Source organism: Loxodonta africana, chromosome 20 (assembly GCF_030014295.1).
Source record: "Loxodonta africana isolate mLoxAfr1 chromosome 20, mLoxAfr1.hap2, whole genome shotgun sequence".
Lineage (NCBI taxonomy): Eukaryota > Metazoa > Chordata > Mammalia > Proboscidea > Elephantidae > Loxodonta > Loxodonta africana.
This window is the reverse complement of record NC_087361.1, coordinates 31209251-31232006: the sequence shown is the minus strand read 5'-3', so window position 1 is coordinate 31232006 and position 22756 is coordinate 31209251.

Below are 22756 nucleotides of genomic sequence, written 5' to 3'. Positions count from 1 at the left end.
GGGGAGCTGACCAGGGCATGCTGAGATGGTGCAAACAGGGGATGCAGCCCTAGCCCCCAGAATTGACCTCGGGGGAAGCCCAGCCAGTGCACGCAGGCAGTGCAGCGATGCAGCTGACAGGAGGAGAAATAACCAGGAGGCAGTGACTGGTTTTGGAGCCAGGAGTGCGGAGTCCCAGCTGGGGAACCTTGGCGCTAGGCTTTAGACTGGGAGCCAAGGAACTAACCACGGCTTCTGAGACAGAGCAAGCACTGGAAGCAGGCCTGACCCTTGGGGGCAATCTCTACCCAGCCAGTGCACACAGTCGACAGTTGACGCGCCCCTCCGGAATCTCAGATAAAACAGTCATCCCAAGCAAGATAAGTAACTTTGTCTATATTCCGGGGTGCTACTCTCTCCTATTTATCTGAACCCTCCCCTCCCCTTCCCAGGTGGCTTCGTTAACATTGGAATTTCCTGAGCCAGAGAGTGAACTGTGCTGCGGTTTTTCTTTCTTTCTTTTTTTTTTTTTGGTCTTTTCCTAACCCATTCTCCTGGCCTGAGAGAAGCAGCTACAAAAAACCCAGGGACCAAAAATCCTTCCCAAATTGAACTAAAAACACAGAACCAGCTCCAGCCAAGCATATGTGATCCACAGTCTTGGGCTTTCATCCGGACAGGGAACAAGTTGGCTATTATAATGCAAAGGCATTTCTGATAGGGATCTGACTGTAATTCTTTTAGCAGATTACTGGAAAGACAAGTTTCCCAGGTCTGATATCTCTGTGTATTCAACAGAGCCCTCACTGACCCACAACAGGGAACTGAGGGCTGAAGCTCCCCCAGACCACCTAGCCTTCTGCCTTAGGGGTCTAAGGAGGGTGACACCTACCAATCTGTAGAGGCACTTGCATTGGGGGCCTAAGGTACAGCTGCAGAGCCCACCCACCAAAGTGCTTTAGGAATAGAGACACACCTACCTTACTGGCACTTGGGGGAAGCCTGTCAGCATCCTGCCCCCCTGGAGTGTGAACCCCAGCTGCTACTAGAATCTGGTGCACACAACTATCACCACTACTTCTCGAGGTGGATAGGTGACAGTCTGCACCACACACTTGATGACCCAAAATCGGATTATACTCAAGAATAGTGAATGCATTCTTAGGCTTATATATCTGGTAACAGCCCAAACCAGCTGGTAATAGGTCATAAGTGATTCAAGGGCTACAACAATCAAGACAGTGCAGTCTAGTAGCCCATCTATGTATACTGAAAGAAAACAAAACAAGATAAGACTCAGTGAGCAAATATAGAATAAATTACTACAATATCTTAGTGATGGCTCGGAGACAGCAGTCGATATCAAACCACATAAAGAAGCAGACCATGATTGCTTCTACAACTCCCCAAACTAAACAATCAAAATCTTTCCCAAATGAAGATACAATCCTGGAATTATCAGATACAGAATATAAAAAACTAATTTACAGAATGTTTCAAGGCATCAGGGATGACTTCAGAAATGAAATAAGGCAATCTACAGAAAAAGCCAAGGAACACACTGATAAAGCAGTTGAAGAACTCAAAAAGATTATTCAAGAACATAGTGGAAAAATCAATAAGTTGCAAGAATCCATAGAGAGACAGCATTCAGAAATCCAAAAGATTAACAATAAAATTACAGAATTAGACAACGCAATAGGAAGTCAGAGGAGCAGACTCGAGCAATTGGAATGCAGAGTGGGAGATCTGGAGGACTAGGGAATTGACACGTATATAGCTGAAAAAAAATCAAATAGAAGAATTTAAAAAATGAAGAAACCCTAAGAATCATGTGGGACTCTATCAAGAAGAATAACTTGCGTGTGATTGGAGTCCCAGAACAGGGAGGGATAACAGAAAACACAGAGAGAATAGTTGAAGATCTGCTGGCAGAAAACTTCCCTGACATCATGAAAGAGGAAAGGATATCTGTTCAAGATGCTCATCGAAGCCCATTTAAGATTGATCCAAAAAAGAAAATCACGAAGACAGATTATCATCAAACTTGCCAAAACCAAAGATAAAGAGAAAATTTTAAAAGCAGCCAGGGATGAAAGAAAGGTCTCCAACAAAGGAGAATCAATAAGAATAAGTTCAGACTACTCAGCAGAAACCATGCAGTCAAGAAGGCAATGGGATGACATATATAGAGCACTAAAGGAGAAAAACTGCCAGCCAAGGATCATATATCCAGCAAAACTCTCTCTAAAATATGAAGGTGAAATTAAAACATTTACAGATAAACACAAGCTTAGAGAATTTGCAAAAACCAAACCAAAGCTACAAGAAATACTAAAGGAAATTGTTTGGTCAGAAAACCAATAACATCAGATACCAGCACAACACAATGTCACAGAACAGAACATCCTGAAGTCAACTCAAATAGGGAAATCACAAAAACAAATTAAGATTAATTTTAAAAAGAAAAAAAATGCTCAAAACAGGGAATCATTGAAGTCAATATGTAAAAGATCACAATAATCAAAAAGAGGGACTAAATAGAGGCGGCATAGAACTGCCATATGGAGAGGGATACAAGGCGATACAGGACAATACAAGTTAGATTTTTACTTAGAAAAAGAGGGGTAAATATTAAGGTAACCACAAAGAGGTATAACAACTCCATAACTCAAAATAAAAACCTAGAAAAACATAACAACTCAGCAAACATAAAGTCAAATTCTATGGAAATGAGGAACAAACAATTTACAAAGGAAAACGTCTCAGCACAAAAAAGTAAGTGGAAAAAGGAAATTGTTAACGACACACATAAAATGGTATCAAAATGACAGCACTAAACACATACTTATCTATCATTACACTGAATGTAAATGGACTAAATGCACCAATAAAGAGACAGAGAGTCTCAGACTGGATAAAGAAACACGAACCATCTATATGCTGCCTACAAGAGACACACCTTAGACTTAGAGACACAAGTAAACCAAAACTCAAAAAATGGAAAAAAATATATCAAGCAAACAATAAGCAAAAAAGAGCAGGAATAGCAATATGAATTTCTGACAAAATAGAGTTTAAATTTAAATCCACCACAAAGGTTAAAGAAGGACACTACATAATGATTAAAGGGACAATTGACCAGGAAGATATAACCATATTAAATATTTATGCACCCAATGACAGGGCTGTAAGATATATAAAACAAACTTTAACAGAACTGAAAAGTGAGATAGACACCTCCACCATTATAGTAGAAGACTTCAACACACCATTTTCGGAGAAGGACAGGACATCCAGTAAGAAGCTCAATAGAGACATGGAAGATCTAATTGCTACAATCAACCAACCTGACCTCATAGACATATACAGAACACTCCACCCAACTGCTGCAAAATATACTTTTTTTTTCTAGCGCACATGGAACATTCTCTAGAATAGGCCACATATTAGGTCATAAAACAAACCTTTGCAGAATCCAAAACATCGAAATATTACAAAGTATCTTCTCAGACAATAAGGCCATAAAAGTGGAAATCGATAACAGAAAAATTAGGGAAAAGAAATCAAATACTTGGAAACTGAACAATACCCTGCTGAAAAAAGACTGGGTTATAGAAAACATTAAGGAGGGAATAAAGAAATTCATAGAATGCAACAAGAATGAAAATACTTCCTATCAAAACCTCTGGGACACAGCAAAAGCAGTGCTCAGAAGTCAATTTATATCGATAAATGCACACATGCAAAAAGAAGAAAGAGCCAAAATCAGAGAACTGTCCCTACAACTTAAACAAATAGAAAGTGAGCAACAAAAGAATCCATCAGGCACCAGAAGAAAACAAATTATAAAAATTAGAGCTGAACTAAATGAATTAGAGAACAGAAAAACAATTGAAAGAATTAAAAAAGCCAAAAGCTGGTTCTTTGAAAAAATTAACAAAATTGATAAACCATTGGCTAGACTGACTAAAGAAAAACAGGAAAGGAAACAAATAACCCGAAAAAGAAACGAGACTGGCCACATCACAACAGACCCAACTGAAATTAAAAGAATCGTATCAGATTATTATGAAAAATTGTACTCTAACAAATTTGCAAACCTAGAAGAAATGGATGAATTCCTAGAAAAACTCTACCTACTTAAACTAATACAATCAGAAGTAGAACAACTAAATAGACCCATAACAAAAAAAGAGATTGAAACGGTAATCATCAAAAAACTCCCCCAAAAAAAAGCCCTGGCCTGGACGGCTTTACTGCAGAGTTCTACCAAACTTTCAGAGAAGAGTTAACACCACTACTACTAAAGGTATTTCAAAGCATAGAAAATGACGGAATACTACTTAACTCATTCTATGAAGCCACCATATACCTGATACCAAAACCAGGTAAAGACATCACAAAAAAAGAAAATTATAGACCTATATCCCTCATGAACATAGACGCAAAAATCCTCAACAAAATTCTAGCCAGTAGAATTCAACAACATATCAAAAAAATAATCCACCACAACCAAGTGGGATTTATACATGCAAGGCTGGTTTCATATGAGAAAAACCATTAATGTAATCCACCATATAAATAAAACGAAAGACAAAAACCACATGATCTTATCAATTGATGCAGAAAAGGAATTTGACAAAGTCCAACACCCATTTATGATAAAAACTCTCACCAAAATAGGAATTGAAGGAAAATTCCTCAACATAATAAAGGGCATCTATACAAAGCCAACAAAAAAAATACAAAGCCAACAGCCAACATCACTCTAAATGGAGACAACCTGAAAGCATTTCCCTTGAGAACGGGAACCAGACAAGGATGCCCTTTATCACCGCTCTTATTCAATATTGTGCTAGAGGTCCTAGCCAGAGCAATTAGGCTAGACAAAGAAATAAAGGGCATCTGGATTGGCAAGGAGGAAGTAAAATTATCTCTAGTTGCAGATGACATGATCTTATACACAGAAAACCTTTAGGAATCCTCCAGAAAACTACTGAAACTAATAGAAGAGTTTGGCAGAGTCTCAGGTTATAAGATAAACATACAAAAATCACTTGGATTCCTCTACATCTACAAAAAGAACATCGAAGAGGAAATCACCAAATCAATACCATTCACAGTAGCCCCCAAGAAGATAAAATACTTAGGAATAAATCTTACCAAAGATGTAAAAGCCCTATACAAAGAAAACTACAAAGTACTACTGCAAGAAACTAAAAAGGACCTACTTAAGTGGAAAAACATATCTTGCTCATGGATAGGAAGACTTAACATAGTGAAAATGTCTATTCTACCAAAAGCCATCTCTACATACAATGCACTTCCGATCCAAATTACAATGACATTTTTTAATGTGATGGAGAAACAAATCACCAACTTCATATGGAAGGGAAAGAAGCCTCGGATAAGTAAAGCATTACTGATAAAGAAGAAGAAAGTGGGAGGCCTCACTCTACCTGATTTTAGAACCTATTATACAGCCACAGTAGTCAAAACAGCCTGGTACTGGTACAACAACAGACACATAGACCAATGGAACAGAACTGAGAACCCAGATATAAAGCCATCTACATATGAGCAGCTGATATTTGACAAAGGCCCAGTGTTACTTAATTGGGGAAAAGATAGTCTTTTTAACAAATGGTGCTGGCATAATTGGATATCCATGTGCAAAAAAATGAAACAGGACCCATACCTCACACCATGCACAAAACTAACTCCAAGTGGATCAAAGACATAAACATAAAGACTAAAATGATAAAGATCATGGAAGAAAAAATAGGGACAACCTTAGGAGCCCTAATACAAGGCATAAACAGAATACAAAACATTACCAAAAATGATGAAGGGAAACCAGATAACTGGGAGCTCCTAAAAATCAAACACCTATGCTCATCTAAAGACCACCAAAAGAGTAAAAAGACCACCTACAGACTGGGAAAGAATTTTCAGCTATGACATCTTCGACCAGCACCTGATCTCTAAAATCTGTATGATTCTGTTAAAACTCATCCACAAAAAGACAAATAACCCAATCAAGAAGTGGGCAAAGGATATGAACACACACTTCACTAAAGAAGATATTCAGGCAGCTAACAGATACATGAGAAAATACTCTCGATCATTAGCCATTAGAGAAATGCAAGTTAAAACTATAAGATGAGATTCCATCTCACTCCAACAAGGCTGGCATTAATCTAAAAAACACAAAATAATAAATGTTGGAGAGGCTGTGGAGAGATTGGAATTCTTATACACTGCTGGTGGGAATGTAAAATGGTACAACCACTTTGGAAATCTATCTGGCATTATCTTAAACAGTTAGAAATAGAACTACCATACAACCCAGAAATCCCACTCCTAGGAATATACCCTAGAGAAATAAGAGCCTTCACACGAACAGATATATGCACACCCATGTTTATTGCAGCTCTGTTTACAATAGCAAAAAGCTGGAAGCAACCAAGGTGTCCATCAACGCATGAACGGGTAAGTAAATTGTGGTATATTCACACAATGGAATAGTATGCATCGATAAAGAACAGTGACAAATCTGTGAAACATTTCATAACATGGAGGAACCTGGAAGGCATTATGCTGAGCGAAATCAGTCAGAGGCAAAAGGACAAATATTGTATAAGACCACTATTATAAGATTTTGAGAAATAGTATAAACTGAGAAGAACACATAATTTTGTGGTTATGAGGGGGGGAGGGAGGGAGGGTGGGAGAGGGTTATTTACTGATTAGTTAGTAGATAAGAACTACTTTAGGTGAAGGGAAGGACAATACTTAATACAGGGAAGGTCAGCTCAAATGGACTGGACCAAAATCAAAGAAGTTTCCAGGATAAAATGAATGCTTCAAAGGTGAGAGGAGCAAGGGCGGGGGTTTGGGGACTATGGCTTAAGGGGACTTCTAAGTCAATTGGCAAAATAAATTCTATTATGAAAACATTCTGCATCCCACTTTGAAATGTGGCGTCTGGGGTCTTAAATGCTAACAAGCAGCCATCTAAGATGCATCAATTGGTCTCAACCCACCTGGAGCAAAGGAGAATGAAGAACACCAAGGTCACACGACAACTAAGAGCCCAAGAGACAGAAAGGGCCACATGAACCAGAGACTTACATCATCCTGAGACCAGGAGAACTAGATGGTGCCCAGCCACAACCAATGACTGCTCTGACAGGGACCACAACAGAGAACCCCTGAGGGAGCAGATCAGTGGGATGCAGACCCCAAATTCTCATAAAAAGACCATACTTAATGGTCTGACTGAGACTAGAGGAATCCCGGCGGTCATTGTCCCCAAACCTTCTGTTGGCCCAGGACAGGAACCATTCCCAAAGACAACTCATCAGACATGGAAGGGACTGGACAATGGGTTGGAGAGAGATGCTGACGAAGAGTGAGCTGCTTATATCAGGTGGACACTTGAGACTGTGTTGGCATCTCCTGTCTGGAGGAGAGACGGGAGGGTAGAGAGGGTTAGAAACTGACAAAATTGTCATGAAAGGAGAGACTGGAAGGGCTGACTCATTGGGGGGAGAGTAAGTGGGAGTATGGAGTAAGGTGTATATAAGCTTATATGTGACAGATTGACTTGATTTGTAAACGTTCACTTAAAACTCAATAAAAATTATTAAAAAAAAAAAAAAACAGCAGGGAGTAGGGGATTGAAGCTGCATATGTATTTTTAAAAACCTCCCCAAATGATTCCAGCCACATAGGGTTGTGAACTATTGACTTACACAGCTAGAGTATGACATTTTAGGTGCTTCATTTTGTTCCTCTTCCACATCTGTTCATTGTTAGTTCTCCAATTTGCAGAAATCTATACTCAGTGTTTATGGGATACTTACATTCAGAAAACACAACACTTGTTTCCTCACTTTCCCTGTCCTTCTGGATCTCCAGAATTTGGTCGTGTGAGTATTAACTTCTTGACCTTTCCTAAGACATAACCACATTCGATTAGTTCTATGACAGCATCAATAACAAAAGTCCCTGTTGAGATCTTATTTCTGTATAATTGTGCAGAAATAACACAAATTTCACTGACCTTTAGAATCTTGCATTGATAATTGTTGAAATGCAACCAAGAAACATGTGAGCTTTAAGAAGAGTGTAAGTCTAGATCCCACCAATAGCAACTCTCCAGATATCTCCAGCGGTAATTATACCAATATCTCCTATAGTATACTGGTCTTTGTTTTCATCTAGTCCTTTAAATGTGATGGGTCAGATCATTGCTTACTGTTGTTGTTAAGTGTTATCGAGTCAGTTCCAACTCACAGAGACCCTATGTACAACAGAACAGAACACTTCCCAGTCCTGTACCATCCTCACAATCGTTATTATGTCTGCGGCCATTGTTACAGCCACTGTGTCAATCCATCTCATTGAGAGTCTTCTTCTTTTTCACTGACCCTCTACTTTACCACGTGTGATGCCCTTCTCCAGGGTCCCTCCTTATAACATGTCCAAAGTAAATAAGATGAAGTCTTGCCATTCTCACTTCTAAGGAGCATTCTAGCTGCTCTTCTTCCAAGACAGATAATGTTCATTCTTCTGGCAGTCCACGGTATATTCAATATTCTTCACCAACACCATAATTCAAAGACATCAATTCTTCTTTGGTCTTCCTTATTCATTGTCCAGCTTTCATGTACATGAGGTGATTGAAAATACCATGGCTTGGCTCAGGTGCACCTTAGTCCTCAAAGTGACATCTTTAGTTTTTAACATTTCAAAGAGGTCTGTTGCAGCAGATTTGCCCAACTGCTGATTTCCTGACTGCTGCTTCCATGGGTATTGATTGTGGGTCCAAGTAAAATGAAATCTTTGACAACTTCAATATTTCCTCCATTTATCATGACATTGTTTATTGGTCCAGTTTTGAGGATTTTTGCTTTCTTCATCTTTAGGTGTAATCCATACTGAAGGCTGTGGTCTCTGATCTTCGTCAGTAAGTGCTTCAAGTCCCCTTTGCTTTCAGAAAGCAAGGTTGTGTCATTTGCATATCACAAGTTGTTAATAAGTCTTCCTGCAATCCTGAGACCGTGTTCTTCATATAGTCCGGATTCTCAGATTATTTGCTGAGCATACAGATTGAATAAGTGTGGTGAAAGGATACAACCCTGACTTATACATTTCCTAATTTTAAACCAGGCAGTATCCCCTTGTTCTGTTTGAATTACTGCCTCTTGGTCTATGTACAGGTTCTTCATGAGCAAAATCAAGTGTTATGAAATTCCCATTCTTAGAAATGTTGTCCATAGTTTGTTATGATCCACACAGTAGATTGTCTTTGCATAGCCAATGAAACACAGGTTAAACATCTTTCTGGCATTCTCTGCTTTCAGCCAAGACCCATTTGACATTAGTAATGATATCCCTCATTCCATGTCCTCTTCTGAATTAGGCTTCAGTTTCTGGAAGTTTCCTGTCTAGGTACTGCTGCAACCTATTTTGAATGAACTTCAGCAAAATTTAATTGGGTGTGATATTAATGATAATTCAATAATTTCTGTTGAATTACCTTTCTTTGGAACGGGCAAACATATGGATCTTTTCAAGTGGATTGGCCAGGTATCTGTCTTCCAAATTTCTTTGCATAGACAAGTGAGCACTTCCAATCTTGCATTTGTTTGTTGAAACATCTCAATTGATATTCTGTCAATTCCTGGAGACTTGTTTTTTACCAATGCCTTCGTTGTGAATAGCTTAGTGTGTCAGAAGACCTAGAACAATTCAGAAAGCTCAAATAAAAGAGAATTGTGTATTATTCTGTTTCGTGTAAAGACCATGTCCTCAAGTGTAGTGTGCATTATAAATAAAGTGCACTTCCTTAAGAGTGTAGTTTCAATATTTCCTCATTTATTCCATACCAGAATGGAATAAAACTTATGTGCACAGACAATAGAAATATACCTATTTCTTACATTATTGCTTGCAAGGTGTCCCAGAAAATACTATTTTCAAGAAGACATTCATTTGTAAGTCTAGCAGACTTTGTTATCTATTTCTAGTACATTCTTAGCAACCTTTAGAACTGAGTGGCACATGTATTTATTATGGCAATAGTATCTGTCTGGTCATCTTCGCAGAATAAATAAAAACATACAAAAGTTACTATTCAAAATTAAATAGCACATACTTTAAAGGGATTGACTAATAGTTTAATCATCAATACTACAAAAATCACCGGAAGTTGAAGACCACATAATAACAGACCTACATAAAACTTCATTTTGCAGTACTTCACATCAGAAGAGATATTTGATTTCATGTCTTTTAGTATCGCACTACTGATGTCAGCATTATGGAATCGTGTGTATGGGGGCCCCACAGGCCACTTTGAGAAATTTATGAATAGCTGATTAAGAATAAAAAAGAATAACAGTCAGAAAATCAATTTTCTTCTATTCTGTTTCTCATTAGTGTACATATTTTGTTTTGTTTTTGCATAATTGCCTAACTCAGTTGAGAAAGCAATTTAAATGGTCTGTCTTTAGTGCTGGTCTTTTTTAAATATATTATCAACTTCCAATCAAGCCCTTCTATGGCAAACAGGATTTTGATTTCAGCCAAGATGATAATGATAATAATATCAACAATGATAACAAATATATATACACGTATTCATTTATTTATAACTGTTCTTCCCGCATTGGATTAACTCAACAGACTGAAGTCATTCACACATTAGTTAAAGTAGTAGGGGATTCACAATAGAAACAAGAACATTTGAATAGGATTTAGTTGTGAATACAGGAATAGAATGTCAGAAAAAACTCAAAACTTCTGGATATTTAACTCAACTGTTACAGGTTTCTTATTATGTAGCCTGCCCTGTCTGCTAGCCAATAAATATGTATTAGATACCACAACATCCCAAAAGTAATTAAAAATTAAACAGATTTTTTCATCTCTTGGGCCTATAGCTCACCATAAAATCATAATCATCAAAATTCTTTCTTATTCACTTGGTTCTCTGATATATTCGATTCAATCCTATTAATATTTATAACATGCTGCTTTCTACTGTTGAAAAGTTTACAGCCTTGTATGAAGGATAATGCAAGCACATATAACTCGTTACCCAAATAAGCTGTCATAAGACAAGCATGAGTGAAGAACTATGGTTCAAAGTACAGGCAGGAATTCTATTAACCAAGAGCCTATATGCCAAGGCAAATGCCAACATAGGTCAGTGTATATTAGAAAAGTAATTTAGCATATGTAAGTAGCTAGAGAATGTACATGGCCTACAAGATGATGAGGTGACCTGATACATGGCAAGAATGACATGAAGCATCTTTCATTTCTGGTCATGATGACGTACCTGATCCCAGAGCATCCCTCCTACTATAAATAGTTGCAAAGCTGGACAAAATATATGAAATGATGTTTCAAGTATTAGACAACAAACAACATAGAATTGTGATCTCTGGTTGAAGAAAAACAAGCAAGGCGAGCCCCACCATCACCTGACTTTTCTGTCTACAAGCACTTTCTAAATCATGGCACAGGGAGAGAAAGCCGAGATAAGAAGCCAGGTAAGAGGGAGCTGTGCAGAGGAAGAACTCCAGAAATTTGCACAGAAGCCCTCTGTGTCTTTATCAGAATACTAAATTGCACATAAAAAAGGATACAGAGGATAGAAATATGTACGATTTCTTCATAAGGATATGGATTACACAAGAGCGTGCATTTGTTAAAATTCACCAAACTCTACATTTAAATGCAACTTCAATTGATGCATTTTCCTTTATGTAAAACTTTATGTAAAATAGACCTCAATTTTATAAAAAGTAGTGGCATAATTTGACTCACCTTTAACGGGATTGGAAACCCTGGTGGTGTAGTGGTTAAGAGCTATGGTTGCTTAACCAAAAGGTCGGCAGTTCAAATCCACGAGGCCTTCCTTGGAAGCCCTATGTGGCAGCTCTACTCTGTCCTACAGGGTTTCTATGAGTCAGAATTGACTCGATGGCAACAGGTTTGTTTTTTTTTTTTGTATGTTTTTTTGAAATGAGATCACTCTGGTTTGTTAGTTTGGATGTAATTGACTGGGAAAACATGGAGGCAGGAAGAAGAAGTAGAAGCCTATTACAATAGCAAATGAGAGATGGCTTGGACCAGGGTGTAATCAGTGGGCATGGTAAAACTTGGTACAGACTTATATATATGTTTAAGCTAGAACCATGAGATTTACTGATGGATTTGAAATAAGGTAGGAGACAAAGAGATAGCCAAGAATGACTCAAGTGTTTTGGCATGAGCATATGTAATAGTGGAATGAATAATTGTGTACTGATATAGAGAAGAGTATGGGTGGGATATGTTTTAGAGAAGAAAAAAATCAAGAATTCAATTTTAAATGTGTTAAAAATTTAGATGAGATCACCAAAGGACTGCATGCAGACAGAACAGTTGATGATCTCATCCCTCGGGCATTCTCACATGAAAAAGTTAGTCAGCTTAAAAGAAGCCAGCACAGGAGTCTGGAATGGAGTGGTGAGTGAGGCAGAAAAAAATCCAGGACAGTGGATGTTCTGGAAGCCAAGATAATAGTGTGTCTATTGCTGCCCAGAGGTCAACCTCTCTCTCAACTGGATCCTTAGGCTGTTAAACATCTTCTAATCTCTTCTATTAAAGCAAAACAAGCATCCCCTCATCCACTCCAGCTATAAGCCTAGTTCTCTCGTCAAAGTTCAACTTCTAGAGTTATCTCTTCCACTCACTCTTCAATTTTCCTCCAAACTAGTTTCAGCCTCTGTTGCTTCATGGATGGCTCTCAAAATAAATTATAGGACTCTAAATAGAAGAGCTTTTTTTTTTTAATTTCTAACGTCTTACCTTACTTGATTTCTCAGGAGTATTTTGTACTCCCTAGTTCTTTCAACAGAAATGCTGGAGGAGTAGTGGTTAAGAGTTCAGCCACTAACCAAAAGGTTGGCAGTTTTAATCCACCAGGTACTCCTTGGAAACCCTATGCAGCAGTTCTACTCTGTCCTATAGGGTTGTTATGAGTTGGAATCGACTTGACAGCAACATGTTTAGTTTTTTTTTTTTTTTTTTGCTTTTTGTTCTTTTTTTTTAGTTTTTGTAACATACTACCATAATTTTCAAGACATCACACTTTCCTAATTTTTTTTCCCGTCCTTTCTGGATATTTTTTTTTTTCCAGTCTCCTTTTAGGACTTAAATTTTTTCCTTTAAATGGTGGTGTTTCTCAATGCATAGTCATAGGATCTTTTCTAAAATCAATGTATATTTAGTCCTGAAGTAGTCTCATTCATGAGAGTGACTTAAGGGTGATTAAGAATGTACATTCATTTTCCAACCTGCCTAGGTTTGCATCTTGGCTCTGGCAGTTAATAGCTTTGCAATCATGACAAGAATTTAACCTCATTTTGTTTCAGTTTTCCTTTTTTAAATAAATAAGGATTATAATGTTACTTACCTCCTGGCCAAAATAATTCCATATTTGTAAATCACTAATACAAATGAGTCCAGCTCTAGTTACCACATGGAAGCAGATTTGTTCTTGCTTTCCTCCAGCCCAGACTTGCCCTCTGGACTAGAAATACAAACTTTTTTCTTTTTATCTTGACTTAGATTGCTCAAATTCAATATGTTCAGAACAGAACCCATGACTTATTTCAAAAGCTTTGTCCTTTCTGGGTTCCCCACCCCAAGGAATGACATCACTACTCTTAAAACTAGGTAAATTCTTTGACACTCTCATTTATTTCACCAACCAATTCAACCCCAAGTTTATTAATTTTACTTTTCAATTTTTTTTGTATCTGTCTCCTTCATTCCAACGAGATCTACTCAACTAATGTATTCTAGTCTATCTTTATCTCACCCCTCCACCACTACAATAGCTTCCTAACTAGGCAACCGCATCTACTCTTTCTCCCAGTCATCATACTGCAGCCAGAACAACCTTCTTATTATGTTTCCCAGTCTCAGTATAAAATGTTTTGTTGATTTATTATGAGTCAGACCAAATTCCTAGCATGCCTTATAAGTCCCTTGATGACTGATTTCTCCATAGTCTGATTTCTGTCAATTTCTCCACCTATGGCTCTGTCTTGCTTTCAATTAGTTCCTCAAATAATCACACTATTTTTTCTGCAACAGAGGATTTGTGTTTGCCCTTTCTTCCTCCACTTCACTTATTTAATTCCCACTCTCCATTCAGAGCTCAGCTCAATCATAATTTCCTCAGGGAAGCCTTTCCTGCTCCCCAGATGTGTTATTGTTGTTTTTAGTATTGTCTAGTCAGCCCCTGACTCATGGTGATTCTATACACAACGGAGCAAAATGGAAACTCTGTCTGGTCCTGCACCATCCCCATAATGGGTTGCCAATTAGACTGTTGTGATCCATGGGGTTTCCATTTCCTGATTTTCAGAAGTAGTCACCAGGCCTTTATTCCTCATCCATCTTAGTCTAGAAGCTCTGCTGAGAACTGTTCGGCATCACAGCAACACAAAAGCCTTCACTGATGGACTGGGTGGTGGCTGTGCATGAGATACATTGGCTGGGAATTGAACCAGGTACCTCACATGAAAGGTGAGAATTCTCTCACTGCTTCACAAATATGTGGTAAAATCTGCTAATTCATGCACACCTGTCAATGTATGTGTCTCTTATTCAACATATCATTGTAATAATTTTACAATTTTTGAAATTAAAAAAAATTATTTAATGAAAACACTATGGGGCAGGAACAGTGCCTACATTTGTTTACCTTTGTAAACCCAGGGAAGATCATAATCCTTGGCAGCTAGAAACTGGTCAATAAATTTGCTGAATGCATAATGGGGTAGCAATACTTACTCGTAGGGAGAAACAACCAAAAATCTTCAGATGAGTTGTGTAAGAAAACAGAAAATAATTAAGTATAAAGAATCACTAACATAAACACAGAGCTAAAATACACGTCCAGTCATTAGCTGGAGAGCATTATTAAAAAATAATCATCTTAGAGTGGTAAGATTGCCAAGCAAATACCAGCCTTTAAAGGAAATCAGTATCATTCTAGATGTCCTCTTGCAAAAGGCAGGTGGGTAGAGCTCTAATATGTTTTGTCATCATTAGACTTAAAGTGGTGTGAAATTTTTTCCTTATATGTACCACAAAATTAAAGTAACTCACAAAAGGTTAAAAAATAATAATAATAAAATTAAAAAAAAAAAGGAGGAGAAAAATAGGCAAACAGACTATGGGAGTCATAATGGAGCCAATTAGGCGCACATGATGGAATGGTTTGAGCCATTAGGATGTTTCACTCCAGTGACCAGCTTGGTCTGCAGACACCCGTAGGACATTCCGTATTCTCTGTACGCACTCCCTGCATATGGACAGGGAGCTTAGGGGAAAGCAGAGAGCAGGAAGTTGGGCTATACTTTATCAGTCTCAGTGATGGTAATATCTCTCCCAGCATGGAGTTGAGTAGAAGATGCTGAGCAGAGGAAAATATGGTAAATTGGGCAGTATTCCAACTCTTTACTGAGTCAGCACTTCCAATGATGGCTTCATTCTATAGTTAAAGTTAATATGAAAAGGATGCAAAGGTAGACAGAGTAGAAAGCAGGTCAGATTCATGTACTCCTAAGGATCTTGTTGTTGTGTGCCATTGAAATCAATTTCAACTCCCAGAGACTGTATAGGACAGAGTAGAATTGCCCATAGGGTTTCCCAGGTTATAATCTTTAAAGGGGCAGATTACCAGGATTTTTCTCCCTCAGAGCTGTTTGTAGGTTCAAACCGCTGCCCAGGGATGGACTACCCAATAAGTAAGGTACACACAGGCTTAATTGTGCTTACTTAACTAATCTGTAGTGCACAATTTCACCTAGTTTTCGCCACAAAGAAACAAACAAACAAAAAAAAACTCTTTAAATTGTGGACTACAGATTAGTAAACACAATTAAGCCCATGCGTACTTTGCTTACTATAAGTCAGTGCTTACTGGTTAATCCACCCCTGCAGGCCAACCTTTTGGTTAGCAGTTCAGAACTTAACCACTGTACCGCCAGGGATCCCTGAAGAATCTTACCTAACCCCAAATACCTTCCTTTTTAAATGACCAATGAGTCTGAAATCCCTAGCATAGGGCCATTGACTAAAAACTTTCCAGAAACACATACCTTTCACCTACTATCAAATATGATTGTTTGTATGTGAGTAAGATGATGGTTAATGATCACAGATTAGTTTATCTAATAATAACCATTTATAGCAATGATATTTAGGATTGCAAGAGGTTTCAGAAGAATGACGTTATATTCTGGCTATGGCCATATGGAGAACACACTCAATACTGGAATCAGGGTCACTTAACCATATAAAGCAAGAGGCAGCAGTATTTAGTGAGATAATCTCAGTCAATTAAATACATCTTGCATAGAGCCTTAAAAGACAGCTTAGGTTTAACTGCAGTGAATAAAAAAGTGGTACATTTTACTAATCATACAAAATGATGGTAAGATATCTACCACTTAGTCAATGGTAAAAAAAAAAAAAAAAAAAAAGTTAATAGTAAGTTGCCCCAAATAAAGATTAACATTCATCTTGTTTTTCTCTTTCTTTTTAGGTTTCCAGAAGAAACCTTATTATTTCCATACACATTCCTTCCAGTTGCTGTCCAGTAGATTCTGACTCATGGCAACCCCATGGGTGTCAGAGTAGAGCAGTGTTCCATATGGTTTTCGGTGACTGAATTTTTGAAAGTAGATCTCAAGGTCTTTCTTGTGAGGCGTCTCTAAGTAAACTTGAACCTTCAACCTTTTGGTTAGCAGCTTAATTTTTTAATCATTTCACCACCCAGGAACTCCCAGGCATTACTGGCTCACTGCCCAAACATTGTGGATCCATTTAAAGTTCCCTGTATTTTAGTAATAATCCCTTTGACATGATGGACTCATAGTCTCTCTATTAAATAACTGTGATCATCCTACATATTTCAGCTGGTTTGAAATTAATGTTTTTATCTCTGCTAAGCTGTCACTTGTGATCTTAGCTTCAAGAATAAATTTCCCCAAATCCTTACTCATTGTCTACCTCAACAAGGTGCACCTCTTCCCCTTTGCCTCACAAATCAAAGCATCCGCATGGAATGTTCTCAATGTTGTAACTCCTCGCTGACTCCCTGTTATAGATATTAGCATATTTAATTTGAGTCCATGTTTAAAGTTCTATGTGGATAAAAGGCAGCTCTCCATTTTGCTTTTGTGTGATCTTATATTTCACTCATTTAAGTGAACTCTCTTCTACTATTCGGGATTCAAGAATAGACTTTGCCTCCTAATGGACAGGATGAAATTGGAACACATCTCATCACAATCACTGACTGAGATTAATTTGACAAATACCAGGCTCCTTCCCATTAGACCAGCCAACAGCTTGCTCAGTTACTCCTATTTGCTTTAATTTATTTATCAAAAGACCTTGATCTATCAAGTTAAATGCCTTGATCATTCATCAGTTCACAGATAGTAAAGTGACCCAGTCTATAGCCAGGTTATCAATCTGTGAAAGGTGAACATTTGGGTAGCTCATTTAACTGAGCAAGGTCTATGGCTTCTAATATTTTAAGTTATTGGAGGCCATGGCCAAACAGTAATCTTCCCCTTGTCAAATATTACCAACTTATAACCAGTCATTTGTTTTCACGAACTAACTGAGCTCTAAATAAATATATTTCCCTCTGCAGTTCATTCCTGACTAGGTATTTTTTCAGAAAATCTTCATCTTCTTATTATATTTGGTATGCTTTGGTTTGTGCACAGAAATTATATTGTTTTGACAGCTGTATTATTTTTACTGGTTGGCTTGCAGTAATTTATCTTACAGTACATGAGAAGTTTATTCTTTTTAATTGGCTCTGCCTTTCTTTATGCATGTGTTTATGAGGTACTACAGCAGTTCAACATTTTAATGTTTCAATGTTTTCCACCAATTTGGTAACCTTGTAAACAGCAGCATTTCTGAAGGTCCTCTAAGCAATTTTGAAAACAGGATTAAAACGAAAAAGCTGGTAGATTTAGTTCCATCTTTAATACTTTTCTGACAGTGCCATCCTGGTATCATCCTTGAATATACTATACCTGAAGAAGAAGGCGGTGGCATTTGGACCCAAAGATAAAACTGAGTATAGAAAAATTCTAATCAGAAATAAGACATTTTAGATTTATCCTTTTAAATTTCCTTAGAAACTGACAAAAAGAGTTGCTATGAATGAAACAGAACATTAGCCTTTTATTGCTGATATTACCGGAAGGGCCTAAACAACTGATAGCCTAGCACATGAAAGAAGAGAATCAGGACATCTTGATGTTTAATTTTCTCTCACAATGCTTCGTTCAGAAAACTGGAAATGAACTAGTTTTTGCCCATGGAACTAAAATTTAAAAGATAAATAATTTCCCCAAGACTTTTTTTTTTTTTTAAGACCCATTATTTTTTAATGGCCTTAAAGCAGATATATCTTACTCAGTTAAGACTTTTTTTTTTTTGTAACCTAAACCCATGTAATAAGAATATAAAATAGGTAATTTAGACAGTTATTGATGACCATTTTCTCTCACAATAGCTGAAAATAGACACAGCAGCTGCTTTAGTTGGATCTTGATCCAATTTGCCCTTTGCCACTGACTCTTAGCCACCCTATAGGACAGAGTAGAGCTACCCCACAGGGTTTCCAAGGAGCAGCTGGTGAATTCAAACCAGCCTTTTGGTTAGCAGCCTGACGCTTAACCACTGAGCCAAGAGGGCTCCTGATAAAATTTAGTAAGACAAAACGTTTCACCCAGAAAGGCAACTACAGTACTTGTAACACAAGCAAATTCAACTGGGTAGACTGATGTATGTATTTACTCATTCAGCAAATACTTAATAAGCATTTTATAAGTGCAAAATACTGTGCTAGGAGTTTTGGGAGATTCAAAGATGTATCTAACATCCTCAATACGGATTCTGTATACAGTCTATTTATGTGTATGTTAGAAACACAGTGCAAGGCAGAAAACCATACACATGCTTTGCTTTGTGATGGTACTAATAACGCAATTTGTAGAGAGAGAAAACTACCAAAAAATGGATTTAGAGACTCCAACCAAAAAAAAAAAAAAAAAAACCAAGCCCATTGTGGTTGAGTCAATTCTGACTCATAGCAATCCTACTGGAAAGAGTAGAACTGCCTCAAAGAGTTTTCAAGAAGTGGCTGGTAAATTGGAACTGCCAATACTTTGGTTAACAGTTGAACTCTTAACTACTGTGCCACCATGACAAACGATGAGAAAAGCAATCTAGGAGGAAGAAACGGCATGAATAAGTCCTATTTGACCCTTAGCCCAATGCAGTATGTACTGCAGGTGACATTTCTAATAATGTGTCTGAAGGAGAAAATGTGACAATGCATGGCATCAATACCCTACCAAGAGGTTCTCTCGCTAGGGGTATATTAGAATCACCTGCCTTGAGCCTCACCTCAGACCAATTAAATCAGAATCAGAAACCCACGTAAGCATCTTTTTAAAACGTCCCTCACTGTTGTTGCTAGTTGAAGTCAAGTCAGCTCCGGCTCATGTCGACCCCATGTACAACAGAACGGGATGCTGTCCCTTCCTACTCCATCTTTATAATCACAGGTATGCTCGAGTCCATTGTTGCTGCCACTGTGTATTTTGAGTGCCTTCCACCATAGGGAGATCATTTTCCCATACTACTTTGGGCAATATTCTGTTGTGACCCATAGGGTTTTCTTGGCTAACTTTCAAAAGTAGACAGCCAGGTTTTCTTCCTACTCTGTCTTAGTCTGAAAGTTCCACTGAATCCTATTCACTAGAGACCCTGTTGGTATTTGAAATACCAGTGGCATAGCTTCCAGCATCATAGAAACATGTAAACCACCACAGTACTACATACTGACAGACAGGTAGTAGAAAACTCCCCCATTGTTGTTGTGTGTCATTGAGTCAATTGCAACTCATAGCTACCCTGTGTGACATAGTAGAACTGACCCACAGGGTCTTCCATTTGCTTTAGCCACTCAACTTTCAAGAGCAAGTTTCAGAGTCTCTTCTGAAGTTCACTTTGGTCTTTTCTTTCATGTACGATGTCCTTGATGTCATTCCACAACTTGTCTGGTCTTCAGTCATTAGTGTTAATTGTGTCAAATCTGTATTTGAGATGGTCTCTAAATTCAAGTGGGATATACTCAAGGTCATGTTTTGGTTCTCATGAATTTGCTCTAATTTTCTTCAGCTCCAACTTGAACTTGATGGCCTGTTCTGCAGTCAGCCCTTGGATGTTTTCTGACTGATATATTGAGCTTCTTCATAGTCTCTTTCCACGGATGTAATTGATTTGATTCCTGTGTATCCTATCTGGCAAGATCAAAGTGTATGCTGCTTATATTGTTGAAAAAAGTATTTGCAATGAAGAAGTTGTTGGTCTTGCAAAATTCTATCACTCGATCTCTGGCATTGTTTCTATCACCAAGGTCATATTTTCCAACTACTGACCTTCTTCGTTTCCAACTTTCACATTCCAGTAATCATCAATGCATCTCGATTGCATGTTTGATCAATTTCAGACTGCAGAAGTTGGTAAAAATCTTTAATTTCTCCACCTTTGGACTTAGTGGTTGATATATGAATTTGAATAATAGTCATATTAGCTGGTGTTCCTTGCAGGCATATGTTATCCCATCACTGAGTGTTGTGCTTCAGGATAAATCTTGAATTTGTTCTTTATGATGATGAATGCATTTCCACTCCCTTTCAATTTGTCCTTCCAGGCCTGTCAGGCCATATGATTATTTGATTCACAATGGCCAATACCAATCCATTTCAGCTCACGAATGCCTAGGATATGGATCTTTATGCTTTCCATTTCATTCTTGATAACTCTCAGTTTTCCTAGATTCATACTTCGTACATTGCACAATCTAATTATTAATAGATGTTTGTAGCTGTTTCTTCTCATTTTGAACCTACCATAGCCCTAAAAAATGCCAGGGCATTTGCCACCGAAATTCCTTGAGATTTTATCTTTAGTAACATTTCCCTTAATTTATTCTCATGGTCACATTAGCCATCCACCTCTGAAACTGACAATTCAAGAATCCTGATCTCTGATGAAAATCTTCTGCCCTTTATGCTCATCTTTTCAAGTTCCACAGCAGTAATTCTTTAATTTCATCATTCCATATAATGCAATTACCTTCCCATTTTAACTTTACCCATCACCTCATTTCGATCTTTCTCTCTCTTCATACAGGAGAGATACCATAGTAAATATTCTAAAGTCCCCAAGACTCTCTTTCCTTCTGATTAAAAAAACAAAACAAAACAAAACAAAACACTTAACCTTCAGTCAAGGAGCCCTGATGATGCGGTAGTTAAACACTGGGCTGTTAACCAAAAGGTCATCAGTTTGAACCCACCAGTCACTCCACAGGAGCCTTGGAAACCCTATGACTCAGTTCTACCCTGTCCTATGGGTCATTATGAGTCAGAATCCACTGATGGGCAACAGATTTAACCTTTAATCAAACCAACTACCTGCCTTCTTCTTAATTGTACTCCAAAAGGTGAACATTACTTGAAAAGATAAACACAACACACGACATTGGCATCTTTATAAGTTATGATATCTAACCTCCTTGTAGGTTTTTGACATTGTGCAACAGATTTTTTCAGGTAATATTCTTATGTCACTCTCTGCAATATATATTTCATGTGATAAACTTGGTTCTCAACTTCAAACTTCCCAGTCTCTCTATCTCAGCAGATAAGATTGCCTCATATTTCATAAGGAACTAGTATGCTTTTCTCTATTCCCTTTTATACCTTTCTCCTTATCATCAACTAACTCCCCATACTGGGTATTTCCGTTAGCATAAATAGTGTCTCCCCATCCCCCACACCCCACTTTCACTTTATCTGTCCTTTTGTAGCTGAACTCTTCAGACAATTGTTTTTTATTTACTGTCTCTGGTTCCTACAGTTCCATTCTCTCTTGAGCTTCATTCATTCAAGTTTCCCTATGACTTCCATTTTGTTAAATCAATTCTAAGTTAGCATCTTACTTGACCTATTAGCCAGAATTGATATTGTTAGTCACTTTTTCCATCTGAAACTACTTTCTTCATTTGACTTAAAGGACACTGCACTGAACTGACATCCTTTCTTTATAAGTTGCTACTCCTTCTCAGTCTCCTTTGCTGGTTTTTGCTTACTACTTTGACTTCGAAAACCTGAAATTCCATAGACCTCAATCTATATACTTTTCCTATTTCTGTTTATACTCATTTCCTCAGTGATCTCATCAAATCTCATGTCTTTAAATGTCATATATACGCTGGTTTATAAAGTTTATATATTCAATCTAAAACTCTAATCTAGACTCTGGCCTGGCCACTCTATATCTGTATAGATGTTTCATAGTTAATAAAAGAATACATAGTCCTCATATTCTCTTCAACCTGCTTCTCCAAATTCTTTTTCATCTCAATAATAAAATCTTCATCCATTCAGTTATTCAGTCCTGAAAACTTGGAGTCACCCTTGACGCCTATCTTTTTATCACAACCTACATCCCTGTTCCTACAATGGAGGAGGTACCCCATCTTCTATCAGAAGGCATGCCTCCATTTGTGCTTTGGATCCCTCCCCTCTTTTTCCAAGAATTTTATTCTATTGTTACCCCCATTTTATAACTTCTGAAATATGAATACATA